The 9,891-nt window shown below is 37.5% G+C and overlaps 1 pseudogene; it reads right to left on the bottom strand.

Annotated features, from left to right (window-relative positions):
* Window positions 1–2,638: 2,638 nt before the first annotated feature.
* Window positions 2,639–3,994, bottom strand: LOC121394116 (annotated as a pseudogene).
* Window positions 3,995–9,891: the final 5,897 nt, after the last annotated feature.

Raw genomic sequence — 9,891 nt, 5'->3', positions numbered from 1 at the left:
TCTTCTTTTTATTAAAAATACCATGCAGCCTCTAACGTTTATACTGTATAACTGTATCAAAACCACAAGGTTCAAGTTAAGATGGGTCCATATCTTTATATTTTATCCCCAAAATATTTTAGGGTGATGACCTGTTTTAATTAATTTTATTATGATATTTGATTTTTTTTTTTACTTCAATACATTTTTATTGTTTTCAACAGCATTTGTGTACAGACAATTATTTACATAAGAGATCGCTGATATATATATGTCAGCAATAATATGCTTTATATTATGAAAACAGTTGCAAATTGTCACACAATTTGTTCTAAGCAAATAGCCTGTACTACCTGGTGCTTTCACAACATAAGCAAATTGTAAGATTGATAAATTAAGCATTAAGGTTAAATAACCATTATTAAACCAAAAAAGGAAAAATAAATAAAATAATAAAATACCTCATCTACAATGACTCAAAGTTGGGAAAAAAAAGCGACTACAATGAAAAAAGAATGCTAGGCGTCCCAGGCCCATATCTATACTCAATGGAGGGGCTCCAGATTAATAGTAATTTCTGATGGGTGTCGAGCAAAATGCTAGTCATTTTTTTGGGACATAACATCCAGCCAACTCTGGATTTTACTGGGTCTATTGGAATTTGTTTTTGTTTGCAGGCCCCTAGCTCTTAGAAGCCATCATTATAAAGGAAAATAAACCGAACTGGGCATTGGTAAGTTGCTCTGGTTTTTTTACCCAATAAGGCTCCAAACTTGATCCCAATCCTCAGGGGATAATTCTCTGGAAAGGTCTTCATGCCAAGCTAACATATAAGGTAACCTCCAGGGCTGTGGGTAGTAAAAAAACTTGTTATATAGACACAATACTGATTTAAATAGCCTAGGGGAGTGAATGCACCATCTTTCAAAGAATGTTTCAGGATTATCTTTGTTCTTTATGTGAAACCATTGAGAGTGAATAAAGTGATGTATTCGTTGTAAGCTAAATCTTTCCACATGTGGGATAGAGAGCTTATCTGTAAGCTGTTGTAAGGAAAGGGGATCCAAAGATGAACATAGCTGCCCTACTGTCCAAATGCCCTGATCAGACCACCACTTATATTGTGGAGCTTGAAGCCCCGGGATAAACTGTGGAGTCTGGAGTATAGGTGCTGTAGGACTATGAAGGGACCCCAAATGTAATTTTTTATTTGAAATATCCCAAAGTTTCAAGGTATGTTGAAGGCACCTACTAGCCTGTTTGGGTCTCTTCCCTACAGGGCACCAGATTAGTGCAGTAGGAGATTAAGGCTGGGTGAAGGTGGCTTCCAAGAAACCAATGAGGACTGTCCTCAAAAGAGTCGAGGGTAAGAACCTGTGCTAGTTGGGCAGCCCTATAATAAAAGGAAAGTTTTGGGAGGCCCAGGCCACCCCCACTCTAAGGTTGATATAGAGTAAGTTTATGATATTTCATTTTTATGGTTAAAATGTTCTTTCGTCCTTTACATTTAACACAAGATTGCCTGCAGTTTAATTGTAGCAATAGCATTACATTATAGGGCTCTTGGCAGTCAATATTAAAGGAAAAAAATTCTTCCTGACAGACCTAGCCATGGAATATCTGGCCAAGTAGAAAATTGGTTAGCTGTAATGTGAGCACATATTTGTTTTATTGAGAAGGTTTCTGCAAGCCAAGCATATTACTAGTACTGCAACTTGCTATTGTGATCACACTATACGTATATTTACTGTACATACCATAGCAACCATATCAGAAGAAAGACAGAATTTTCTGCAAATGGAAATTGACAGTTTTCATTAAGGCATAAGTCACAGATTCTTCTTCAAAGAAAAAAGATTTTGTTTTTATTGTTTACTCCAAAAATAGAGTATATGAAGGGAGATTATAAAAATGGCTTGCTGTTTTACAAAAGATTGTTGCCACAGAAAATCATAGAATCCTCAGCCTGAGTAAAGGTGGCCATACACGGATAGATCCGCTCGTTTGGCAATGTCGCCAAACGAGCGGATCTCCCTCCGATATGCCCACCTTGAGGTGGGCAATATCGGGCTGATCCGATCGTGGGCCCTAGGGCCCAACGATCGGATCCTAGCGTTCGCCAAACGGGCGGTCGGATCGCGGGACCGCATCAACGAACAGATGCGGCCGCGATCCGACGGGATTTTTAATCCCATCCGATCGAGATCTGGCCGACTTTCGGCCAGATCTCGATCGGGGAAGCCCGTCGGGGGCCCCCATACACGGGCCAATAAGCTGCCGACTCGGTCTGTCGGCAGCTTTTATCGGCCCGTGTATGGCCACCTTAAGAAAATACACATTAGCAGTGCATACAGTTATATACAGAAAGGAGTTCCTTTACCTGTGCATAAACATAAAAAATAAGTTACAGGTCATGCAGTACCGATCAAGTATGGAGTGCCGAACTTGTAAAAAAACTTTTGTGGGAGGGGTGATAATCAGTGAGTAGACCCAACCTGCCATGGGTCGCATAATATATCAAACGCAATTTTTACTGCAGCATATCAAACAGCAGAAATTAGTACTTTAAAAGTGATTTAATGGCTCCAATTGTAGATACAGACAAGGCAATGTTTGGGGTCTGTTCTCTGGGCTTTTTATCAAACAAGTTACAGGTAATTCAATAAACAAAAAGATTTATTAACGCAAGGGCTGATGCAAGTATGTTAATAGCAGTACTCTGGGACTTGGCTAAAAATAATCTGGTAATAGTGATAATAAGATTGCAAACTGGTGTTACTGTTTCTTTAAGGTGAAGGTGAGTGAGTTAGTGAAGTCCACTTAAAGGATCATTTTGTAGCTTTTCCAAAAGGTTGCTAGACAAGTCAAATTTTTTAACATTGTGAAGTCTAGAAAATATGCCTTTTGGAATGGCCTGTGGTCTGTTTTCAGTTATTGATAGCATATGCAAACTGGTTGTTTCATTAAAAATTCCAACAGGAACATTTTCAAGCTGATTCCCATCTAGTCTCAGTATGGTAAGGTTAACCATTGTGGAAAAAATGCCATCAGAGAGGATTTTTATGGAGTTTGACATAAGAATCAGTTTCTTTAAAGAAGTTAATTTCTCAAAAGTATGTTTTGGAATTGTGGTTAAGCCATTTCCATTTAAATATAGCTCAGAAAGTTCTTTTAAGCAATTGAATATGCCTGCCGGGAGCTTGGATAGCTTATTGCTGTTGAGTTTCAGAACCCTGAGTTTTTTGCAGAGGTTTGAATAGGTCCACAGGAAGCTGCATGATTTCATTGGAGTAGAGATTGAGTTCCACTAGGTTTTTGGTGGCGGAATACATTCCACTACACACAGGCCCGGATTTACGGCAAGGCCGCATAGGCCCGGGCCTAGGGCGGCAAAAAAATAGGGGCGGCATGCCGCCCAGCCGCATTATGGGGACGCGTGGGGGGAGGTGGGCCGCCTGGTCGGATCACGTGGCCTAGGGGCGCCCCTTATTGAAATCCGGCGCTGACTACAGAGAGCTGAAATGTTATTTCCTTGCACAGTGAGGATTTGTAAATTGTGTGTCAGTTGAAGAAGCTCACATGGAAGCCCCTTTATATCATTAAAGGTGATTGTCGGTTTTAGAAGTCCTGGTAGTTCATCAAATGTACCTGCCTATATCTCTCATAAGGGGTTGGCTGTTATTTCCAGGTCTGTCAATTTAGTGCTTTTTCATCTATATAAAAACCAATTTCTTTAACCGATCCTTTCCTATAAAAGTGGTGTTATCTATGACGCCTATACGAGTTTCCAAAAACACAAGCTCAGTTACACCAACTGAAATGTTACTGGGAACCTCTTTGATTGCAGAAATGGTACAAAAAAAACCTTCACCCTTCTTAAACAATCGCAAGAATCAGGGCAACTCCAAGCAAACCATGAATGAACCGTAATCCACCTGGAGAGGATAAGAATACTCCATGGGATGTTACACAGCTTGGAAATAAACATATCGCAGGACCTTCTTTTCCATGTCATATTCTTAAAGGGGATCTGTCACCCAGATATAAAAATCTGTATAACAAAATCCTTTTAAAATTAAACATGAGACCCAAATTATTTTTTCTTATTAAAGCATCCATACATCCATATAAATTAATATAACCATACCGGTTATAAATAAGGCATAGAGGCGGGGCAGGCAATTACTTTCACTTTCCATTCTGCAAATCCTAATAGATGTCACTGCACTCACCACATTCCCCCTCCATCTACAACTAATTTTGTAACAAGTGCATGGGCATCAGGTGGCCAATTTTGGTGCATATACAAGATTTTGGCATGGTCAAAAGCTGACCTTAATAACAGTGTCCATAAAATGGTAACGATTGAAATAATTTATATAGCATAAGTGAAGTTTATTTTACTTGTCTAACATCATAAAAAAGGATTTAGAATTATTTGTTAGGGTGACAAGTCCCCTTTAACTCAGAAGTACATATAAGTAAAATATATTGAAGAATTAATATGAGCTTATATTATTGTTTTTTTTTAAAGCTAATTAAGGCTAATGGAACATGGGCATTTTGACAAGCAACAGTGGATTGAAGGAAAGGTCTGGTATTTCTGAGTGTTGCGTTGCCAAGCACATGCAGTAAATGTTCTGGTAAGGCATGTCAAAAAAGGAATTGAATAAATAATTATATTCTTGATGTAGGGGTGTTCATTCTCATGTAAATTTTAAATTCTTTGGGCAGGGCTGACTTCAGAAACTATGCTATTTATATGGGGCCCCCATGAACACAAGCATGCAGTACCAACATTTTTGGCCATGTTCTCTGTGTGTGCTACACAAATGATCAACTAGCAGGTAGGTAGGTTTTGCAGGGACGAAACTTATTAGATGCATTTTTAGGAGATGCTCATATAATTCAGTAAATAGATACAAATATAAACAGTTGATTTACTCATTCCATTGAAAAGTTCATGCATGAGATGCTTGTATTGTTTAATAAACTGAAAAGTTCATGTTGGAGACGCTGATATCATTCAATAAACAGATGCCATCATAAAAATATATGATATTACTATAATAAATAGTTCATAGAAATAGTTAAAATGATTAATGTGCTAATAAGTCAGTCAGTTCATTGGTGGCAGTGGACGGTCACACTTCTCTACACTGTCTTTGCTCGATACGTTCCATAAGCTTCTACATAAGTTACGTAAGGCAAATTTTTGTTGAAGATACGTAAATAGTATGAGTTTTGCTTTAACTTTATATGTAACTTAAAGAGATACTGACACCTGAAATTAAACTTTTTTTTTACATCTATTATAATATTGGCTTTGCAAGCTACTTCTAACTTTGCCATAAAGTATTTGCATGATGCTTTTACATTACCTGTCTGATCCCCCATGTTCCTGTATGAGGGGGCTGCCATATTTGTGCAGCAGGAGTCCGTTAGCCTACATCTAGTATTCCATAGCAACCAATCAGATGTTTGTTTTCAAACAGCTGACTAGTATATTCTACCTGCTGATTTCTTTCTCTGTACCATTGCACACTTCTTGCACTCTCCTAAGAGCTTTTAACTATTCAGTATTTCTCATTCAGCCTCATCCTCAATCAACCTTTCTTAATGAAGTGTTTCAGTAAATGTCTATAATGGGTAGACTAACAATTCAGGTGTAAATTTACCTCTTTCGGTACTGTGACCTGAAACATTGGGTAAGCCATGATATTATAATAAAGTAAACAGCAGTTTAGTGCAGTGTTCCATTTTTTAAGCATATCTGAAGTAGTAATCAATAGCAACCAGATCAGAATATCACTTTGTGAATACCGTGGCCTTGCTGTGGTATGCTTGTCTGAGTTGCTAGTAATATAAACTGTAAGTAGTATCACATTATTATGTCATTATTATTATTCACGACTCTATTCACGACTCTCAACAGTTTAAATATCCTGTGTTTATAAAAACTGTATACTAAAACACACAACCTTGCACAGATATAAATCCAGTAAATAAGCAAGTGTTGAGAATATGTGACAAGGCTCGAAGGAACTATGTGGCCTAAAGAGCTTACAGTCTATCCATACACATGCCTACTGTGCTTTGAGGGATAAAGGTTGCGAAGCACTGCTTAAGGGTTTTCCACTTCTATATATAGCTTGAGTAGCCTGAGATTCAAGCTAAGAAGATAGTAGAAGACACGCACCATACACTGAAAAGGGTGCTGCAGTTCCTGCACAAGCAATTTTTAAACTGTGACATTAGCCTAAGGACAGTCTCTAGCTTCCCAGTGTAGTATGGGCTGCAGCTTGCCCAGCGGATCAGTTTATGTACACAAAACATAAAGATGAGTTTTTTTTATACTGATCCACACTGTTTCTTTTGCCCATATATTTTCTTAGAAAACATCTGTGTTATTGTAATGTTATGCTTAATGCAAATATACAGGAAATAACTACATTATATGGACTGCAATGGTGAGTTGTTTTGTTTAAATTGGATAGTCCATTTATATGCTGTGAACCTACTGTAACTGTGGGTGCAGCCACTCAATCTGAAATAGGAGAAAAAAACAAAGATTAGATAGATTATGAATCGAGTTTAGAGTGCAGGGGTCAGAGGTGTGGCTGTGTACGACTCCATGCATTACATCCTCTTCCAATAGCTAAACTCCACCCAACCCTGAGCAACTTTACCTTCATTTCCTGTTGTACTGTTGTGTTCCGTAATTTAGAGCTAAACTCTTATGGAAGGCTGAGTTAATTACGTGTAATTAATTATTTAACGAATGAAGAAATTGCATGGGGGCTTGCTATGTTGTTTAACTGCTGTTTATGTCCCTGATTAATTTGCCTTAGGGCAACCAAAATGCTGGATCATATGATATAACCATGTTAATAATGTTTATCAAAAGCCTATTCTATTTTTTTTGCACAAAAACTCACAATTCGAATTATATTTTCAAAAACTCGAATGTTTGGTATTTATTAAGCACACAAAACTCAAATGTTAAAATTCGGCATCTACTCTCAATTCCTGACTTCCTGTATAGATACCACTCCGAATAGTCTAGAACAGGTAGTGCACACTAAAGAGTTGGCCAAACCTCTATCGCTCCTCTATAAGAATCTGACTCATCAGTGCAATTCCACTTTAGATAGGGTGCTCAGCAAATGGCAACAGGACATCCCGACCTTAACATCTGAAAACTGGGATGAGACCTTGGATCTGCTTTATGAGGGGATAGTAAGTGCTAAAGATAAAATGACACAATTAAACTACCTACACCGGACATACCTTACGCCCCAGAGATTACACAAAATGCACTCCAATGTTAGTCCGGTGTGCCCTAGGTGCGCTTTTTCGCCTGCAGGCTTCTTCCACATGGTGTGGGATTGCCCTTCCATACGGAAGTTCTGGGAAGCGATTATACATACGATTCACGAGAGAACTGATATTCCTTTGCCGAACGACCCTAAGGTTTTATTGCTCAACCAACTAGAGGATGTGCTCCCTGTACGGGCTCAGCGGACTCTGGTGTCCATACTTTGTATGTATGCTAAAAAGGCTGTTGCAATGAGGTGGAAATCGCGGGTAGGCCCGACACATAAAGAGTGGGAACAATTAATTGATAAATCCGTAACTCTCTACAAGCTTACTTATATGAGACGGGGATGCCCGGGTAAATTTAACAAAATCTGGGATTTGTGGGTGGACGCAGTACCAGTGGTAACTCCCTCCTGAAGGCTTAACTCATCTCCCCTAGCTATGTTTTTGGAGTTTGCGTGCACAAGGTTTTGGGGTACGAACAGAAACTAAGTACATATCTATACCTCTATCTGATTCTGGTCAATACAGGACATTTAGATTTCATCTATTGGAAATGACAACACCAAGCCAGGTTTTTCTTTTTTTACTTGTTTTTATTTCATTTTTTCTTTATTACTTGCTGACATTGTATCCTTCTTTTACATTTGTTCAATGCTTATGGTATATCTTTGTACACATGGATATGTCTGTAACTTTCTTTGCAATTCTTATGGTTTCATGATAATAAAGAATTGTTAAAAAAAAAAAAATTCGGCATCTAAAAGCATGCAAGTTCATGTAGAAGTCATGAAGCCATTTTTTTTAAATTCAACTTTATTTGTTTCAAAAAGAATACAGATGAGAGAAATTGGCAACTACATACCAAGATGAAGTTTTCTTGCCTGTTATATTGTCTTAGGGCGATGCCGCCCTAGGTCCGATGTCTAGGGCGGCATCGGACCTAAATACAGCCCTGCTGTGCAGTTGATGCTTTAAAGCTATCATATCGATCTATTTCATAAATCTTATGCAGCCGGGGGGTGAGGTTTTCTCCACTTTTAAGGTATAAGGACATAATAGGTAACAATGTATTGGTCTGGGTGTATGATGCATGAAGTATTTGTTATGGGTCATTGGGAATCTCCAAGCTTCTTTATTAATTCCTCTTACTTTAACCCAGTAATCAGATAATATAGGGCATCTGCAAAAGATTTTTTTAATTTGAGATTTTTGAGTTTTTCAAGTTTTTTTGAGCTTGTAAACTCACAAATTCCAAGTATTCGAGTTTTTTTTCATGATTGTATTCAACTGACTTTTATATATTTGAATTTTTTCATAAATAAGCAAAGAATAGAGTTTTTTTTCAACTGTAAGTTTATTCGAAGTAGAAAAAAACGTGAAAACCTCACAAATTCGATTTTTGATAAATAAGCCCATAGGTCTTCTATGTACATGTATGAGATCCGTTATCCAGAAACCTTTAATCCAGAAAGCCAGAATGGTTACTAGAACCATTTCCCATAGACTCCATTTTAATTAAATAATTTAGATTTTTAAAAAGCATTTTCTTTTTCTCTGTATTAATAAAATAGTATTTTTTTTAGTAGACAAGGTATGGTGATCCAAATTACAGAAAGACCCCAGGTCCCAATTCTGGATAACAGGTCCCATACCTGTATAACATATACATACAAATAGGAGAGAGCTATTATCAAATTCCTGGCAACTACATTTAAAAGGAAATGTGTTTATAAATGGAGAAGTGCAGATGGTGAAAAAAACCCAGAAATCTTAACTGACTAATACATTAAACAGGATGGGTGAGGTGTTGGTCAGATGTTCTGCGTAAGTCAGTTTGCTGGTTACCATTAAATGTTAACATTTTTGCATTTTGCTTGTTTACATTCATTGTTTTGCTTGCTAATTGTTGTTATACAAGTTCTGTAAAAAAAAAAAAAAAAAAACATATTGAACAGGCTGCCACAGTGGTGTGGTGTAGCCCAACTGGTTCCAATACTTTTAGGTTGGGTGAATAAATTTGGGTGGTTCAGGGTGGCGTTTTTATTACAATTTGTAGCAATTTAGATTGGAGCCTAGAGGTTTTAATTAGGTACACCACTTTCCACAATTGATCCATTTTTAAGGGTACATTCTCAAAATTATGGATGTAGGATGCAGTTTTTATATATATATATATATTTTTTTTTGCTTTTGTCAATGTCATTTTTCATTATATACGTAAAACGCCATGTCTGGCCTTGCCCTCAGGAATTCTCCTCAGCAGGGACAAAGATAAGAAATGTATCAACTAAATGCATCAATTTAGAACAGTTTACAGGGTCGACGACCCCCCTCCCTTCCAGAGCCGTTTTAGAATGTGAAAAATGACACATAGAAAATAAAAAGTAATTAGAAAAAGTCTTTATTTCTTGTGAAGGCAGAAGGTTACCCCATGCTATTTATTTTTGTGGGTAACCCTGCATTTCACTTGCCTTGAGTGCCAGCGTATTTCTACTGCAGTGCATATAAAATAACAGTACAGTGTAAATTATACATTGCTGTATTTTAGTTGGAGGACATTTCAACTATCCAGCAGACTAAGATTTACTT

The sequence above is a fragment of the Xenopus laevis genome, chromosome 5S, assembly GCF_017654675.1.
Source record: "Xenopus laevis strain J_2021 chromosome 5S, Xenopus_laevis_v10.1, whole genome shotgun sequence".
NCBI classification, from domain to species: domain Eukaryota; kingdom Metazoa; phylum Chordata; class Amphibia; order Anura; family Pipidae; genus Xenopus; species Xenopus laevis.
This window is presented reverse-complemented; position numbering and strand designations above follow the sequence as displayed.